Raw genomic sequence first — 17,324 nt, forward strand, 5'->3', positions numbered from 1 at the left:
TCATCAGGCTGCTGGCCAAGTTTCCGTGGCTCCGTTTCGATTGTACACAAAGCTCTTGCGTTTGTGTCCACTTTCTCTCCCCATTCTCTGTTCCCTGAGTTTCAGTGTCCAATCACTGGTGGAACCAGAAAAGATTTGGTGACAGTTAAACAATTGACACTGATTTAGGTATTAGTTGTTGAAACATGGACAAACAAGATTAAGACTGAGACCAAGACATTCCATTCCAGAGTGTGAGAGATGTGCATGAGTGTCAAGATAGATATTGGTCAGTGTTTCCTTTGGTCCTAGTAGCGTCATTAATCATTTGAATTTGTTTTGTGGCGGGTTAAGATTGCACGGACTGACAATTTCCTTGCCAGACGTAGCAGGAAGTTTGAACGGAAACTTGGTGTTGGAAGCCATTGTGGATCGGTCAGGACGTGCTCACGTGGCCAGAACTAACTTTAAGCTGCATCCACTTGCATTAGGTTGGCCAACTTGTGTGCGGCTTCTGCTGCTCACTGTCCATGGAAGGTTCATCCACACTTTTAGCACCTTGTTGTTGTTGAGGCCAAGTAAATGCTGCCGCGATGCGCCGTGAGCGAGGGTGGCTGTGAGCGGAATGACTCCCTGTGCTCGCCAGTGACGTGGTATCGCTTCTCGGCCTTTTGGCTAAGATCAAGTGTAGTATCTGTTCTTATCAGTTTAATATCTGATACGTCCCCTACCCGGGGACCATATATTAAATTGATTTTTGGACCAGGGAGATGGAATAGGGGCTTGCTCCGTCCACTCCACGCATTGACCCGGTATGGCAGTATCTCCAGGAACGGTGCACTCCTCCTTACGTTGTCTAAAATCAAGCTCAACTAGATGGGGTTGAGGTCAGATTTGATCGGCGGTTTGGAGCGCTTCTGTAATAGCACATGCGGGGTTGCCTTTCCGTGCGCAATTCCCACAATGGGTAGAGTATGATTTCACGTCCCCTGCAGTCCTCTGACTTAGAGCACATCTCCGTAGTAAACAGCAGAGGGCGTTGCACTGCGACCTGTCAGCTGTTGGTCCGGCATCAAGCAGTCTGCTGCCTTTTCTTTGGTGCCGTCCCGCTGTATGCATTGCAGCTAGTGCTTTAGCGTTGCGTTTTCTACTCCTCGATGAATTAGTTGAGTGGTCATTTGTTTTGTTTTTCCCCTTGACGATTCAGAATGTTCTTCTTTTCTCTGAATTTCCCACTGGAATCGCACATCACAGATTTCAAATGGAGCTCTTTTTGCCACATTTTCTCTGGTGGTTTAGTTGTTGATTCTTTTGGAGGTAAATGGGATGAAATGAGTGGTTTTCCAAATTCCCTTTTGTTGTGGTCATGCAGCAGTGAACTGTGGAAAAAGGATTGCTCACGTACAAATCTGTTATTTGGGAGACATGAGGTTGGGACAGATTTCTTTCTCATTCAACCAAATATCAACTATTGCTTTTCTTTCTGACATGCCTTTGGCTGTGAACACGTGGCGAGCACCGTGAGCCAGCGCGCAATGACTGTGGAAGACGTGGTCATGTCAGCCATGGACAACTCATACTTACCTGGCAGGGGAGACACCATGATCAAGAAGGTGGTTCACCCAGGGCGAGGCGCGACCATTGCACTCCGGTTGTGCTGACCCCTGCGAATTCCCCAAATGTGGGAATCTCGACTGCATAATTTCTGGTAGTGGGGGACTGCGTTCGCGCTCTCCCCTGATCAGATGTTGAAAAGCAAGAGTACGTTCTCTCGTACGCCAGTCAGAAATGCTGTCTGTCCAGCGTGCGCGATGCCCGTGATCAGATGGCTTCTTGAATCATGACATGTTGTCTTGAGAGGCTTTCTGACTGAAGTTCAGCTTCTCACTTGGCTGCGTTCATCAGGCTGCTGGCCAAGTTTCCGTGGCTCCGTTTCGATTGTACACAAAGCTCTTGCGTTTGTGTCCACTTTCTCTCCCCATTCTCTGTTCCCTGAGTTTCAGTGTCCAATCACTGGTGGAACCAGAAAAGATTTGGTGACAGTTAAACAATTGACACTGATTTAGGTATTAGTTGTTGAAACATGGACAAACAAGATTAAGACTGAGACCAAGACATTCCATTCCAGAGTGTGAGAGATGTGCATGAGTGTCAAGATAGATATTGGTCAGTGTTTCCTTTGGTCCTAGTAGCGTCATTAATCATTTGAATTTGTTTTGTGGCGGGTTAAGATTGCACGGACTGACAATTTCCTTGCCAGACGTAGCAGGAAGTTTGAACGGAAACTTGGTGTTGGAAGCCATTGTGGATCGGTCAGGACGTGCTCACGTGGCCAGAACTAACTTTAAGCTGCATCCACTTGCATTAGGTTGGCCAACTTGTGTGCGGCTTCTGCTGCTCACTGTCCATGGAAGGTTCATCCACACTTTTAGCACCTTGTTGTTGTTGAGGCCAAGTAAATGCTGCCGCGATGCGCCGTGAGCGAGGGTGGCTGTGAGCGGAATGACTCCCTGTGCTCGCCAGTGACGTGGTATCGCTTCTCGGCCTTTTGGCTAAGATCAAGTGTAGTATCTGGTCTTATCAGTTTAATATCTGATACGTCCCCTACCCGGGGACCATATATTAAATTGATTTTTGGACCAGGGAGATGGAATAGGGGCTTGCTCCGTCCACTCCACGCATTGACCCGGTATGGCAGTATCTCCAGGAACGGTGCACTCCTCCTTACGTTGTCTAAAATCAAGCTCAACTAGATGGGGTTGAGGTCAGATTTGATCGGCGGTTTGGAGCGCTTCTGTAATAGCACATGCGGGGTTGCCTTTCCGTGCGCAATTCCCACAATGGGTAGAGTATGATTTCACGTCCCCTGCAGTCCTCTGACTTAGAGCACATCTCCGTAGTAAACAGCAGAGGGCGTTGCACTGCGACCTGTCAGCTGTTGGTCCGGCATCAAGCAGTCTGCTGCCTTTTCTTTGGTGCCGTCCCGCTGTATGCATTGCAGCTAGTGCTTTAGCGTTGCGTTTTCTACTCCTCGATGAATTAGTTGAGTGGTCATTTGTTTTGTTTTTCCCCTTGACGATTCAGAATGTTCTTCTTTTCTCTGAATTTCCCACTGGAATCGCACATCACAGATTTCAAATGGAGCTCTTTTTGCCACATTTTCTCTGGTGGTTTAGTTGTTGATTCTTTTGGAGGTAAATGGGATGAAATGAGTGGTTTTCCAAATTCCCTTTTGTTGTGGTCATGCAGCAGTGAACTGTGGAAAAAGGATTGCTCACGTACAAATCTGTTATTTGGGAGACATGAGGTTGGGACAGATTTCTTTCTCATTCAACCAAATATCAACTATTGCTTTTCTTTCTGACATGCCTTTGGCTGTGAACACGTGGCGAGCACCGTGAGCCAGCGCGCAATGACTGTGGAAGACGTGGTCATGTCAGCCATGGACAGCTCATACTTACCTGGCAGGGGAGACACCATGATCAAGAAGGTTGTTCACCCAGGGCGAGGCGCGACCATTGCACTCCGGTTGTGCTGACCCCTGCGAATTCCCCAAATGTGGGAATCTCGACTGCATAATTTCTGGTAGTGGGGGACTGCGTTCGCGCTCTCCCCTGATCAGATGTTGAAAAGCAAGAGTACGTTCTCTCGTACGCCAGTCAGAAATGCTGTCTGTCCAGCGTGCGCGATGCCCGTGATCAGATGGCTTCTTGAATCATGACATGTTGTCTTGAGAGGCTTTCTGACTGAAGTTCAGCTTCTCACTTGGCTGCGTTCATCAGGCTGCTGGCCAAGTTTCCGTGGCTCCGTTTCGATTGTACACAAAGCTCTTGCGTTTGTGTCCACTTTCTCTCCCCATTCTCTGTTCCCTGAGTTTCAGTGTCCAATCACTGGTGGAACCAGAAAAGATTTGGTGACAGTTAAACAATTGACACTGATTTAGGTATTAGTTGTTGAAACATGGACAAACAAGATTAAGACTGAGACCAAGACATTCCATTCCAGAGTGTGAGAGATGTGCATGAGTGTCAAGATAGATATTGGTCAGTGTTTCCTTTGGTCCTAGTAGCGTCATTAATCATTTGAATTTGTTTTGTGGCGGGTTAAGATTGCACGGACTGACAATTTCCTTGCCAGACGTAGCAGGAAGTTTGAACGGAAACTTGGTGTTGGAAGCCATTGTGGATCGGTCAGGACGTGCTCACGTGGCCAGAACTAACTTTAAGCTGCATCCACTTGCATTAGGTTGGCCAACTTGTGTGCGGCTTCTGCTGCTCACTGTCCATGGAAGGTTCATCCACACTTTTAGCACCTTGTTGTTGTTGAGGCCAAGTAAATGCTGCCGCGATGCGCCGTGAGCGAGGGTGGCTGTGAGCGGAATGACTCCCTGTGCTCGCCAGTGACGTGGTATCGCTTCTCGGCCTTTTGGCTAAGATCAAGTGTAGTATCTGGTCTTATCAGTTTAATATCTGATACGTCCCCTACCCGGGGACCATATATTAAATTGATTTTTGGACCAGGGAGATGGAATAGGGGCTTGCTCCGTCCACTCCACGCATTGACCCGGTATGGCAGTATCTCCAGGAACGGTGCACTCCTCCTTACGTTGTCTAAAATCAAGCTCAACTAGATGGGGTTGAGGTCAGATTTGATCGGCGGTTTGGAGCGCTTCTGTAATAGCACATGCGGGGTTGCCTTTCCGTGCGCAATTCCCACAATGGGTAGAGTATGATTTCACGTCCCCTGCAGTCCTCTGACTTAGAGCACATCTCCGTAGTAAACAGCAGAGGGCGTTGCACTGCGACCTGTCAGCTGTTGGTCCGGCATCAAGCAGTCTGCTGCCTTTTCTTTGGTGCCGTCCCGCTGTATGCATTGCAGCTAGTGCTTTAGCGTTGCGTTTTCTACTCCTCGATGAATTAGTTGAGTGGTCATTTGTTTTGTTTTTCCCCTTGACGATTCAGAATGTTCTTCTTTTCTCTGAATTTCCCACTGGAATCGCACATCACAGATTTCAAATGGAGCTCTTTTTGCCACATTTTCTCTGGTGGTTTAGTTGTTGATTCTTTTGGAGGTAAATGGGATGAAATGAGTGGTTTTCCAAATTCCCTTTTGTTGTGGTCATGCAGCAGTGAACTGTGGAAAAAGGATTGCTCACGTACAAATCTGTTATTTGGGAGACATGAGGTTGGGACAGATTTCTTTCTCATTCAACCAAATATCAACTATTGCTTTTCTTTCTGACATGCCTTTGGCTGTGAACACGTGGCGAGCACCGTGAGCCAGCGCGCAATGACTGTGGAAGACGTGGTCATGTCAGCCATGGACAGCTCATACTTACCTGGCAGGGGAGACACCATGATCAAGAAGGTTGTTCACCCAGGGCGAGGCGCGACCATTGCACTCCGGTTGTGCTGACCCCTGCGAATTCCCCAAATGTGGGAATCTCGACTGCATAATTTCTGGTAGTGGGGGACTGCGTTCGCGCTCTCCCCTGATCAGATGTTGAAAAGCAAGAGTACGTTCTCTCGTACGCCAGTCAGAAATGCTGTCTGTCCAGCGTGCGCGATGCCCGTGATCAGATGGCTTCTTGAATCATGACATGTTGTCTTGAGAGGCTTTCTGACTGAAGTTCAGCTTCTCACTTGGCTGCGTTCATCAGGCTGCTGGCCAAGTTTCCGTGGCTCCGTTTCGATTGTACACAAAGCTCTTGCGTTTGTGTCCACTTTCTCTCCCCATTCTCTGTTCCCTGAGTTTCAGTGTCCAATCACTGGTGGAACCAGAAAAGATTTGGTGACAGTTAAACAATTGACACTGATTTAGGTATTAGTTGTTGAAACATGGACAAACAAGATTAAGACTGAGACCAAGACATTCCATTCCAGAGTGTGAGAGATGTGCATGAGTGTCAAGATAGATATTGGTCAGTGTTTCCTTTGGTCCTAGTAGCGTCATTAATCATTTGAATTTGTTTTGTGGCGGGTTAAGATTGCACGGACTGACAATTTCCTTGCCAGACGTAGCAGGAAGTTTGAACGGAAACTTGGTGTTGGAAGCCATTGTGGATCGGTCAGGACGTGCTCACGTGGCCAGAACTAACTTTAAGCTGCATCCACTTGCATTAGGTTGGCCAACTTGTGTGCGGCTTCTGCTGCTCACTGTCCATGGAAGGTTCATCCACACTTTTAGCACCTTGTTGTTGTTGAGGCCAAGTAAATGCTGCCGCGATGCGCCGTGAGCGAGGGTGGCTGTGAGCGGAATGACTCCCTGTGCTCGCCAGTGACGTGGTATCGCTTCTCGGCCTTTTGGCTAAGATCAAGTGTAGTATCTGTTCTTATCAGTTTAATATCTGATACGTCCTCTACCCGGGGACCATATATTAAATTGATTTTTGGACCAGGGAGATGGAATAGGGGCTTGCTCCGTCCACTCCACGCATTGACCCGGTATGGCAGTATCTCCAGGAACGGTGCACTCCTCCTTACGTTGTCTAAAATCAAGCTCAACTAGATGGGGTTGAGGTCAGATTTGATCGGCGGTTTGGAGCGCTTCTGTAATAGCACATGCGGGGTTGCCTTTCCGTGCGCAATTCCCACAATGGGTAGAGTATGATTTCACGTCCCCTGCAGTCCTCTGACTTAGAGCACATCTCCGTAGTAAACAGCAGAGGGCGTTGCACTGCGACCTGTCAGCTGTTGGTCCGGCATCAAGCAGTCTGCTGCCTTTTCTTTGGTGCCGTCCCGCTGTATGCATTGCAGCTAGTGCTTTAGCGTTGCGTTTTCTACTCCTCGATGAATTAGTTGAGTGGTCATTTGTTTTGTTTTTCCCCTTGACGATTCAGAATGTTCTTCTTTTCTCTGAATTTCCCACTGGAATCGCACATCACAGATTTCAAATGGAGCTCTTTTTGCCACATTTTCTCTGGTGGTTTAGTTGTTGATTCTTTTGGAGGTAAATGGGATGAAATGAGTGGTTTTCCAAATTCCCTTTTGTTGTGGTCATGCAGCAGTGAACTGTGGAAAAAGGATTGCTCACGTACAAATCTGTTATTTGGGAGACATGAGGTTGGGACAGATTTCTTTCTCATTCAACCAAATATCAACTATTGCTTTTCTTTCTGACATGCCTTTGGCTGTGAACACGTGGCGAGCACCGTGAGCCAGCGCGCAATGACTGTGGAAGACGTGGTCATGTCAGCCATGGACAACTCATACTTACCTGGCAGGGGAGACACCATGATCAAGAAGGTGGTTCACCCAGGGCGAGGCGCGACCATTGCACTCCGGTTGTGCTGACCCCTGCGAATTCCCCAAATGTGGGAATCTCGACTGCATAATTTCTGGTAGTGGGGGACTGCGTTCGCGCTCTCCCCTGATCAGATGTTGAAAAGCAAGAGTACGTTCTCTCGTACGCCAGTCAGAAATGCTGTCTGTCCAGCGTGCGCGATGCCCGTGATCAGATGGCTTCTTGAATCATGACATGTTGTCTTGAGAGGCTTTCTGACTGAAGTTCAGCTTCTCACTTGGCTGCGTTCATCAGGCTGCTGGCCAAGTTTCCGTGGCTCCGTTTCGATTGTACACAAAGCTCTTGCGTTTGTGTCCACTTTCTCTCCCCATTCTCTGTTCCCTGAGTTTCAGTGTCCAATCACTGGTGGAACCAGAAAAGATTTGGTGACAGTTAAACAATTGACACTGATTTAGGTATTAGTTGTTGAAACATGGACAAACAAGATTAAGACTGAGACCAAGACATTCCATTCCAGAGTGTGAGAGATGTGCATGAGTGTCAAGATAGATATTGGTCAGTGTTTCCTTTGGTCCTAGTAGCGTCATTAATCATTTGAATTTGTTTTGTGGCGGGTTAAGATTGCACGGACTGACAATTTCCTTGCCAGACGTAGCAGGAAGTTTGAACGGAAACTTGGTGTTGGAAGCCATTGTGGATCGGTCAGGACGTGCTCACGTGGCCAGAACTAACTTTAAGCTGCATCCACTTGCATTAGGTTGGCCAACTTGTGTGCGGCTTCTGCTGCTCACTGTCCATGGAAGGTTCATCCACACTTTTAGCACCTTGTTGTTGTTGAGGCCAAGTAAATGCTGCCGCGATGCGCCGTGAGCGAGGGTGGCTGTGAGCGGAATGACTCCCTGTGCTCGCCAGTGACGTGGTATCGCTTCTCGGCCTTTTGGCTAAGATCAAGTGTAGTATCTGTTCTTATCAGTTTAATATCTGATAAGTCCTCTACCCGGGGACCATATATTAAATTGATTTTTGGACCAGGGAGATGGAATAGGGGCTTGCTCCGTCCACTCCACGCATTGACCCGGTATGGCAGTATCTCCAGGAACGGTGCACTCCTCCTTACGTTGTCTAAAATCAAGCTCAACTAGATGGGGTTGAGGTCAGATTTGATCGGCGGTTTGGAGCGCTTCTGTAATAGCACATGCGGGGTTGCCTTTCCGTGCGCAATTCCCACAATGGGTAGAGTATGATTTCACGTCCCCTGCAGTCCTCTGACTTAGAGCACATCTCCGTAGTAAACAGCAGAGGGCGTTGCACTGCGACCTGTCAGCTGTTGGTCCGGCATCAAGCAGTCTGCTGCCTTTTCTTTGGTGCCGTCCCGCTGTATGCATTGCAGCTAGTGCTTTAGCGTTGCGTTTTCTACTCCTCGATGAATTAGTTGAGTGGTCATTTGTTTTGTTTTTCCCCTTGACGATTCAGAATGTTCTTCTTTTCTCTGAATTTCCCACTGGAATCGCACATCACAGATTTCAAATGGAGCTCTTTTTGCCACATTTTCTCTGGTGGTTTAGTTGTTGATTCTTTTGGAGGTAAATGGGATGAAATGAGTGGTTTTCCAAATTCCCTTTTGTTGTGGTCATGCAGCAGTGAACTGTGGAAAAAGGATTGCTCACGTACAAATCTGTTATTTGGGAGACATGAGGTTGGGACAGATTTCTTTCTCATTCAACCAAATATCAACTATTGCTTTTCTTTCTGACATGCCTTTGGCTGTGAACACGTGGCGAGCACCGTGAGCCAGCGCGCAATGACTGTGGAAGACGTGGTCATGTCAGCCATGGACAACTCATACTTACCTGGCAGGGGAGACACCATGATCAAGAAGGTGGTTCACCCAGGGCGAGGCGCGACCATTGCACTCCGGTTGTGCTGACCCCTGCGAATTCCCCAAATGTGGGAATCTCGACTGCATAATTTCTGGTAGTGGGGGACTGCGTTCGCGCTCTCCCCTGATCAGATGTTGAAAAGCAAGAGTACGTTCTCTCGTACGCCAGTCAGAAATGCTGTCTGTCCAGCGTGCGCGATGCCCGTGATCAGATGGCTTCTTGAATCATGACATGTTGTCTTGAGAGGCTTTCTGACTGAAGTTCAGCTTCTCACTTGGCTGCGTTCATCAGGCTGCTGGCCAAGTTTCCGTGGCTCCGTTTCGATTGTACACAAAGCTCTTGCGTTTGTGTCCACTTTCTCTCCCCATTCTCTGTTCCCTGAGTTTCAGTGTCCAATCACTGGTGGAACCAGAAAAGATTTGGTGACAGTTAAACAATTGACACTGATTTAGGTATTAGTTGTTGAAACATGGACAAACAAGATTAAGACTGAGACCAAGACATTCCATTCCAGAGTGTGAGAGATGTGCATGAGTGTCAAGATAGATATTGGTCAGTGTTTCCTTTGGTCCTAGTAGCGTCATTAATCATTTGAATTTGTTTTGTGGCGGGTTAAGATTGCACGGACTGACAATTTCCTTGCCAGACGTAGCAGGAAGTTTGAACGGAAACTTGGTGTTGGAAGCCATTGTGGATCGGTCAGGACGTGCTCACGTGGCCAGAACTAACTTTAAGCTGCATCCACTTGCATTAGGTTGGCCAACTTGTGTGCGGCTTCTGCTGCTCACTGTCCATGGAAGGTTCATCCACACTTTTAGCACCTTGTTGTTGTTGAGGCCAAGTAAATGCTGCCGCGATGCGCCGTGAGCGAGGGTGGCTGTGAGCGGAATGACTCCCTGTGCTCGCCAGTGACGTGGTATCGCTTCTCGGCCTTTTGGCTAAGATCAAGTGTAGTATCTGTTCTTATCAGTTTAATATCTGATACGTCCCCTACCCGGGGACCATATATTAAATTGATTTTTGGACCAGGGAGATGGAATAGGGGCTTGCTCCGTCCACTCCACGCATTGACCCGGTATGGCAGTATCTCCAGGAACGGTGCACTCCTCCTTACGTTGTCTAAAATCAAGCTCAACTAGATGGGGTTGAGGTCAGATTTGATCGGCGGTTTGGAGCGCTTCTGTAATAGCACATGCGGGGTTGCCTTTCCGTGCGCAATTCCCACAATGGGTAGAGTATGATTTCACGTCCCCTGCAGTCCTCTGACTTAGAGCACATCTCCGTAGTAAACAGCAGAGGGCGTTGCACTGCGACCTGTCAGCTGTTGGTCCGGCATCAAGCAGTCTGCTGCCTTTTCTTTGGTGCCGTCCCGCTGTATGCATTGCAGCTAGTGCTTTAGCGTTGCGTTTTCTACTCCTCGATGAATTAGTTGAGTGGTCATTTGTTTTGTTTTTCCCCTTGACGATTCAGAATGTTCTTCTTTTCTCTGAATTTCCCACTGGAATCGCACATCACAGATTTCAAATGGAGCTCTTTTTGCCACATTTTCTCTGGTGGTTTAGTTGTTGATTCTTTTGGAGGTAAATGGGATGAAATGAGTGGTTTTCCAAATTCCCTTTTGTTGTGGTCATGCAGCAGTGAACTGTGGAAAAAGGATTGCTCACGTACAAATCTGTTATTTGGGAGACATGAGGTTGGGACAGATTTCTTTCTCATTCAACCAAATATCAACTATTGCTTTTCTTTCTGACATGCCTTTGGCTGTGAACACGTGGCGAGCACCGTGAGCCAGCGCGCAATGACTGTGGAAGACGTGGTCATGTCAGCCATGGACAACTCATACTTACCTGGCAGGGGAGACACCATGATCAAGAAGGTGGTTCACCCAGGGCGAGGCGCGACCATTGCACTCCGGTTGTGCTGACCCCTGCGAATTCCCCAAATGTGGGAATCTCGACTGCATAATTTCTGGTAGTGGGGGACTGCGTTCGCGCTCTCCCCTGATCAGATGTTGAAAAGCAAGAGTACGTTCTCTCGTACGCCAGTAAGAAATGCTGTCTGTCCAGCGTGCGCGATGCCCGTGATCAGATGGCTTCTTGAATCATGACATGTTGTCTTGAGAGGCTTTCTGACTGAAGTTCAGCTTCTCACTTGGCTGCGTTCATCAGGCTGCTGGCCAAGTTTCCGTGGCTCCGTTTCGATTGTACACAAAGCTCTTGCGTTTGTGTCCACTTTCTCTTCCCATTCTCTGTTCCCTGAGTTTCAGTGTCCAATCACTGGTGGAACCAGAAAAGATTTGGTGACAGTTAAACAATTGACACTGATTTAGGTATTAGTTGTTGAAACATGGACAAACAAGATTAAGACTGAGACCAAGACATTCCATTCCAGAGTGTGAGAGATGTGCATGAGTGTCAAGATAGATATTGGTCAGTGTTTCCTTTGGTCCTAGTAGCGTCATTAATCATTTGAATTTGTTTTGTGGCGGGTTAAGATTGCACGGACTGACAATTTCCTTGCCAGACGTAGCAGGAAGTTTGAACGGAAACTTGGTGTTGGAAGCCATTGTGGATCGGTCAGGACGTGCTCACGTGGCCAGAACTAACTTTAAGCTGCATCCACTGGCATTAGGTTGGCCAACTTGTGTGCGGCTTCTGCTGCTCACTGTCCATGGAAGGTTCATCCACACTTTTAGCATCTTGTTGTTGTTGAGGCCAAGTAAATGCTGCCGCGATGCGCCGTGAGCGAGGGTGGCTGTGAGCGGAATGACTCCCTGTGCTCGCCAGTGACGTGGTATCGCTTCTCGGCCTTTTGGCTAAGATCAAGTGTAGTATCTGTTCTTATCAGTTTAATATCTGATACGTCCCCTACCCGGGGACCATATATTAAATTGATTTTTGGACCAGGGAGATGGAACAGGGGCTTGCTCCGTCCACTCCACGCATTGACCCGGTATGGCAGTATCTCCAGGAACGGTGCACTCCTCCTTACGTTGTCTAAAATCAAGCTCAACTAGATGGGGTTGAGGTCAGATTTGATCGGCGGTTTGGAGCGCTTCTGTAATAGCACATGCGGGGTTGCCTTTCCGTGCGCAATTCCCACAATGAGTAGAGTATGATTTCACGTCCCCTGCAGTCCTCTGACTTAGAGCACATCTCCGTAGTAAACAGCAGAGGGCGTTGCACTGCGACCTGTCAGCTGTTGGTCCGGCATCAAGCAGTCTGCTGCCTTTTCTTTGGTGCCGTCCCGCTGTATGCATTGCAGCTAGTGCTTTAGCGTTGCGTTTTCTACTCCTCGATGAATTAGTTGAGTGGTCATTTGTTTTGTTTTTCCCCTTGACGATTCAGAATGTTCTTCTTTTCTCTGAATTTCCCACTGGAATCGCACATCACAGATTTCAAATGGAGCTCTTTTTGCCACATTTTCTCTGGTGGTTTAGTTGTTGATTCTTTTGGAGGTAAATGGGATGAAATGAGTGGTTTTCCAAATTCCCTTTTGTTGTGGTCATGCAGCAGTGAACTGTGGAAAAAGGATTGCTCACGTACAAATCTGTTATTTGGGAGACATGAGGTTGGGACAGATTTCTTTCTCATTCAACCAAATATCAACTATTGCTTTTCTTTCTGACATGCCTTTGGCTGTGAACACGTGGCGAGCACCGTGAGCCAGCGCGCAATGACTGTGGAAGACGTGGTCATGTCAGCCATGGACAACTCATACTTACCTGGCAGGGGAGACACCATGATCAAGAAGGTGGTTCACCCAGGGAGAGGCGCGACCATTGCACTCCGGTTGTGCTGACCCCTGCGAATTCCCCAAATGTGGGAATCTCGACTGCATAATTTCTGGTAGTGGGGGACTGCGTTCGCGCTCTCCCCTGATCAGATGTTGAAAAGCAAGAGTACGTTCTCTCGTACGCCAGTAAGAAATGCTGTCTGTCCAGCGTGCGCGATGCCCGTGATCAGATGGCTTCTTGAATCATGACATGTTGTCTTGAGAGGCTTTCTGACTGAAGTTCAGCTTCTCACTTGGCTGCGTTCATCAGGCTGCTGGCCAAGTTTCCGTGGCTCCGTTTCGATTGTACACAAAGCTCTTGCGTTTGTGTCCACTTTCTCTCCCCATTCTCTGTTCCCTGAGTTTCAGTGTCCAATCACTGGTGGAACCAGAAAAGATTTGGTGACAGTTAAACAATTGACACTGATTTAGGTATTAGTTGTTGAAACATGGACAAACAAGATTAAGACTGAGACCAAGACATTCCATTCCAGAGTGTGAGAGATGTGCATGAGTGTCAAGATAGATATTGGTCAGTGTTTCCTTTGGTCCTAGTAGCGTCATTAATCATTTGAATTTGTTTTGTGGCGGGTTAAGATTGCACGGACTGACAATTTCCTTGCCAGACGTAGCAGGAAGTTTGAACGGAAACTTGGTGTTGGAAGCCATTGTGGATCGGTCAGGACGTGCTCACGTGGCCAGAACTAACTTTAAGCTGCATCCACTTGCATTAGGTTGGCCAACTTGTGTGCGGCTTCTGCTGCTCACTGTCCATGGAAGGTTCATCCACACTTTTAGCACCTTGTTGTTGTTGAGGCCAAGTAAATGCTGCCGCGATGCGCCGTGAGCGAGGGTGGCTGTGAGCGGAATGACTCCCTGTGCTCGCCAGTGACGTGGTATCGCTTCTCGGCCTTTTGGCTAAGATCAAGTGTAGTATCTGTTCTTATCAGTTTAATATCTGATACGTCCCCTACCCGGGGACCATATATTAAATTGATTTTTGGACCAGGGAGATGGAACAGGGGCTTGCTCCGTCCACTCCACGCATTGACCCGGTATGGCAGTATCTCCAGGAACGGTGCACTCCTCCTTACGTTGTCTAAAATCAAGCTCAACTAGATGGGGTTGAGGTCAGATTTGATCGGCGGTTTGGAGCGCTTCTGTAATAGCACATGCGGGGTTGCCTTTCCGTGCGCAATTCCCACAATGAGTAGAGTATGATTTCACGTCCCCTGCAGTCCTCTGACTTAGAGCACATCTCCGTAGTAAACAGCAGAGGGCGTTGCACTGCGACCTGTCAGCTGTTGGTCCGGCATCAAGCAGTCTGCTGCCTTTTCTTTGGTGCCGTCCCGCTGTATGCATTGCAGCTAGTGCTTTAGCGTTGCGTTTTCTACTCCTCGATGAATTAGTTGAGTGGTCATTTGTTTTGTTTTTCCCCTTGACGATTCAGAATGTTCTTCTTTTCTCTGAATTTCCCACTGGAATCGCACATCACAGATTTCAAATGGAGCTCTTTTTGCCACATTTTCTCTGGTGGTTTAGTTGTTGATTCTTTTGGAGGTAAATGGGATGAAATGAGTGGTTTTCCAAATTCCCTTTTGTTGTGGTCATGCAGCAGTGAACTGTGGAAAAAGGATTGCTCACGTACAAATCTGTTATTTGGGAGACATGAGGTTGGGACAGATTTCTTTCTCATTCAACCAAATATCAACGATTGCTTTTCTTTCTGACATGCCTTTGGCTGTGAACACGTGGCGAGCACCGTGAGCCAGCGCGCAATGACTGTGGAAGACGTGGTCATGTCAGCCATGGACAACTCATACTTACCTGGCAGGGGAGACACCATGATCAAGAAGGTGGTTCACCCAGGGCGAGGCGCGACCATTGCACTCCGGTTGTGCTGACCCCTGCGAATTCCCCAAATGTGGGAATCTGGACTGCATAATTTCTGGTAGTGGGGGACTGCGTTCGCGCTCTCCCCTGATCAGATGTTGAAAAGCAAGAGTACGTTCTCTCGTACGCCAGTAAGAAATGCTGTCTGTCCAGCGTGCGCGATGCCCGTGATCAGATGGCTTCTTGAATCATGACATGTTGTCTTGAGAGGCTTTCTGACTGAAGTTCAGCTTCTCACTTGGCTGCGTTCATCAGGCTGCTGGCCAAGTTTCCGTGGCTCCGTTTCGATTGTACACAAAGCTCTTGCGTTTGTGTCCACTTTCTCTCCCCATTCTCTGTTCCCTGAGTTTCAGTGTCCAATCACTGGTGGAACCAGAAAAGATTTGGTGACAGTTAAACAATTGACACTGATTTAGGTATTAGTTGTTGAAACATGGACAAACAAGATTAAGACTGAGACCAAGACATTCCATTCCAGAGTGTGAGAGATGTGCATGAGTGTCAAGATAGATATTGGTCAGTGTTTCCTTTGGTCCTAGTAGCGTCATTAATCATTTGAATTTGTTTTGTGGCGGGTTAAGATTGCACGGACTGACAATTTCCTTGCCAGACGTAGCAGGAAGTTTGAACGGAAACTTGGTGTTGGAAGCCATTGTGGATCGGTCAGGACGTGCTCACGTGGCCAGAACTAACTTTAAGCTGCATCCACTTGCATTAGGTTGGCCAACTTGTGTGCGGCTTCTGCTGCTCACTGTCCATGGAAGGTTCATCCACACTTTTAGCACCTTGTTGTTGTTGAGGCCAAGTAAATGCTGCCGCGATGCGCCGTGAGCGAGGGTGGCTGTGAGCGGAATGACTCCCTGTGCTCGCCAGTGACGTGGTATCGCTTCTCGGCCTTTTGGCTAAGATCAAGTGTAGTATCTGTTCTTATCAGTTTAATATCTGATACGTCCCCTACCCGGGGACCATATATTAAATTGATTTTTGGACCAGGGAGATGGAACAGGGGCTTGCTCCGTCCACTCCACGCATTGACCCGGTATGGCAGTATCTCCAGGAACGGTGCACTCCTCCTTACGTTGTCTAAAATCAAGCTCAACTAGATGGGGTTGAGGTCAGATTTGATCGGCGGTTTGGAGCGCTTCTGTAATAGCACATGCGGGGTTGCCTTTCCGTGCGCAATTCCCACAATGGGTAGAGTATGATTTCACGTCCCCTGCAGTCCTCTGACTTAGAGCACATCTCCGTAGTAAACAGCAGAGGGCGTTGCACTGCGACCTGTCAGCTGTTGGTCCGGCATCAAGCAGTCTGCTGCCTTTTCTTTGGTGCCGTCCCGCTGTATGCATTGCAGCTAGTGCTTTAGCGTTGCGTTTTCTACTCCTCGATGAATTAGTTGAGTGGTCATTTGTTTTGTTTTTCCCCTTGACGATTCAGAATGTTCTTCTTTTCTCTGAATTTCCCACTGGAATCGCACATCACAGATTTCAAATGGAGCTCTTTTTGCCACACTTTCTCTGGTGGTTTAGTTGTTGATTCTTTTGGAGGTAAATGGGATGAAATGAGTGGTTTTCCAAATTCCCTTTTGTTGTGGTCATGCAGCAGTGAACTGTGGAAAAAGGATTGCTCACGTACAAATCTGTTATTTGGGAGACATGAGGTTGGGACAGATTTCTTTCTCATTCAACCAAATATCAACTATTGCTTTTCTTTCTGACATGCCTTTGGCTGTGAACACGTGGCGAGCACCGTGAGCCAGCGCGCAATGACTGTGGAAGACGTGGTCATGTCAGCCATGGACAACTCATACTTACCTGGCAGGGGAGACACCATGATCAAGAAGGTGGTTCACCCAGGGCGAGGCGCGACCATTGCACTCCGGTTGTGCTGACCCCTGCGAATTCCCCAAATGTGGGAATCTCGACTGCATAATTTCTGGTAGTGGGGGACTGTGTTCGCACTCTCCCCTGATCAGATGTTGAAAAGCAAGAGTACGTTCTCTCGTACGCCAGTAAGAAATGCTGTCTGTCCAGCGTGCGCGATGCCCGTGATCAGATGGCTTCTTGAATCATGACATGTTGTCTTGAGAGGCTTTCTGACTGAAGTTCAGCTTCTCACTTGGCTGCGTTCATCAGGCTGCTGGCCAAGTTTCCGTGGCTCCGTTTCGATTGTACACAAAGCTCTTGCGTTTGTGTCCACTTTCTCTCCCCATTCTCTGTTCCCTGAGTTTCAGTGTCCAATCACTGGTGGAACCAGAAAAGATTTGGTGACAGTTAAACAATTGACACTGATTTAGGTATTATTATGGACAAACAAGATTAAGACTGAGACCAAGACATTCCATTGCAGAGTGTGAGAGATGTGCATGAGTGTCAAGATAGATATTGGTCAGTGTTTCCTTTGGTCCTAGTAGCGTCATTAATCATTTGAATTTGTTTTGTGGCGGGTTAAGATTGCACGGACTGACAATTTCCTTGCCAGACGTAGCAGGAAGTTTGAACGGAAACTTGGTGTTGGAAGCCATTGTGGATCGGTCAGGACGTGGTCACGTGGCCAGAA

The 17,324-nt window shown here is 47.9% G+C and overlaps 18 non-coding genes across 18 annotated transcripts; all 18 read left to right on the forward strand.

Annotated features, from left to right (window-relative positions):
* Positions 1-634: 634 nt before the first annotated feature.
* Positions 635-825, forward strand: LOC142894884 (U2 spliceosomal RNA). Its single transcript, XR_012928080.1, has one exon. It is a non-coding gene; the product is annotated as a U2 spliceosomal RNA (small nuclear RNA).
* A 730-nt stretch (positions 826-1,555) lies between these two features.
* Positions 1,556-1,719, forward strand: LOC142894923 (U1 spliceosomal RNA). The gene has a single exon (XR_012928115.1). It is a non-coding gene; the product is annotated as a U1 spliceosomal RNA (small nuclear RNA).
* A 792-nt stretch (positions 1,720-2,511) lies between these two features.
* LOC142894900 (U2 spliceosomal RNA) lies at positions 2,512-2,702 on the forward strand. The gene has a single exon (XR_012928095.1). It is a non-coding gene; the product is annotated as a U2 spliceosomal RNA (small nuclear RNA).
* Positions 2,703-3,432: 730 nt separating this feature from the next.
* LOC142894938 (U1 spliceosomal RNA) lies at positions 3,433-3,596 on the forward strand. Its single transcript, XR_012928130.1, has one exon. It is a non-coding gene; the product is annotated as a U1 spliceosomal RNA (small nuclear RNA).
* Positions 3,597-4,388: 792 nt separating this feature from the next.
* Positions 4,389-4,579, forward strand: LOC142894901 (U2 spliceosomal RNA). Its single transcript, XR_012928096.1, has one exon. It is a non-coding gene; the product is annotated as a U2 spliceosomal RNA (small nuclear RNA).
* A 730-nt stretch (positions 4,580-5,309) lies between these two features.
* Positions 5,310-5,473, forward strand: LOC142894939 (U1 spliceosomal RNA). The gene has a single exon (XR_012928131.1). It is a non-coding gene; the product is annotated as a U1 spliceosomal RNA (small nuclear RNA).
* Positions 5,474-6,265: 792 nt separating this feature from the next.
* Positions 6,266-6,456, forward strand: LOC142894896 (U2 spliceosomal RNA). Its single transcript, XR_012928091.1, has one exon. It is a non-coding gene; the product is annotated as a U2 spliceosomal RNA (small nuclear RNA).
* A 730-nt stretch (positions 6,457-7,186) lies between these two features.
* LOC142894925 (U1 spliceosomal RNA) lies at positions 7,187-7,350 on the forward strand. Its single transcript, XR_012928117.1, has one exon. It is a non-coding gene; the product is annotated as a U1 spliceosomal RNA (small nuclear RNA).
* Positions 7,351-8,142: 792 nt separating this feature from the next.
* On the forward strand, positions 8,143-8,333 carry LOC142894897 (U2 spliceosomal RNA). Its single transcript, XR_012928092.1, has one exon. It is a non-coding gene; the product is annotated as a U2 spliceosomal RNA (small nuclear RNA).
* Positions 8,334-9,063: 730 nt separating this feature from the next.
* On the forward strand, positions 9,064-9,227 carry LOC142894926 (U1 spliceosomal RNA). Its single transcript, XR_012928118.1, has one exon. It is a non-coding gene; the product is annotated as a U1 spliceosomal RNA (small nuclear RNA).
* A 792-nt stretch (positions 9,228-10,019) lies between these two features.
* Positions 10,020-10,210, forward strand: LOC142894886 (U2 spliceosomal RNA). Its single transcript, XR_012928081.1, has one exon. It is a non-coding gene; the product is annotated as a U2 spliceosomal RNA (small nuclear RNA).
* Positions 10,211-10,940: 730 nt separating this feature from the next.
* On the forward strand, positions 10,941-11,104 carry LOC142894927 (U1 spliceosomal RNA). Its single transcript, XR_012928119.1, has one exon. It is a non-coding gene; the product is annotated as a U1 spliceosomal RNA (small nuclear RNA).
* A 792-nt stretch (positions 11,105-11,896) lies between these two features.
* LOC142894887 (U2 spliceosomal RNA) lies at positions 11,897-12,087 on the forward strand. The gene has a single exon (XR_012928082.1). It is a non-coding gene; the product is annotated as a U2 spliceosomal RNA (small nuclear RNA).
* A 730-nt stretch (positions 12,088-12,817) lies between these two features.
* On the forward strand, positions 12,818-12,981 carry LOC142894928 (U1 spliceosomal RNA). The gene has a single exon (XR_012928120.1). It is a non-coding gene; the product is annotated as a U1 spliceosomal RNA (small nuclear RNA).
* A 792-nt stretch (positions 12,982-13,773) lies between these two features.
* Positions 13,774-13,964, forward strand: LOC142894889 (U2 spliceosomal RNA). Its single transcript, XR_012928084.1, has one exon. It is a non-coding gene; the product is annotated as a U2 spliceosomal RNA (small nuclear RNA).
* A 730-nt stretch (positions 13,965-14,694) lies between these two features.
* On the forward strand, positions 14,695-14,858 carry LOC142894940 (U1 spliceosomal RNA). The gene has a single exon (XR_012928132.1). It is a non-coding gene; the product is annotated as a U1 spliceosomal RNA (small nuclear RNA).
* Positions 14,859-15,650: 792 nt separating this feature from the next.
* Positions 15,651-15,841, forward strand: LOC142894890 (U2 spliceosomal RNA). The gene has a single exon (XR_012928085.1). It is a non-coding gene; the product is annotated as a U2 spliceosomal RNA (small nuclear RNA).
* Positions 15,842-16,571: 730 nt separating this feature from the next.
* On the forward strand, positions 16,572-16,735 carry LOC142894931 (U1 spliceosomal RNA). The gene has a single exon (XR_012928123.1). It is a non-coding gene; the product is annotated as a U1 spliceosomal RNA (small nuclear RNA).
* The last annotated feature ends 589 nt before the right edge of the window (positions 16,736-17,324 follow it).

Source organism: Nelusetta ayraudi, unplaced genomic scaffold (assembly GCF_046127955.1).
Source record: "Nelusetta ayraudi isolate G7.1 ecotype Tasmania unplaced genomic scaffold, CSIRO-AGI_Nayr_v1 ptg000045l, whole genome shotgun sequence".
NCBI lineage: Eukaryota > Metazoa > Chordata > Actinopteri > Tetraodontiformes > Monacanthidae > Nelusetta > Nelusetta ayraudi.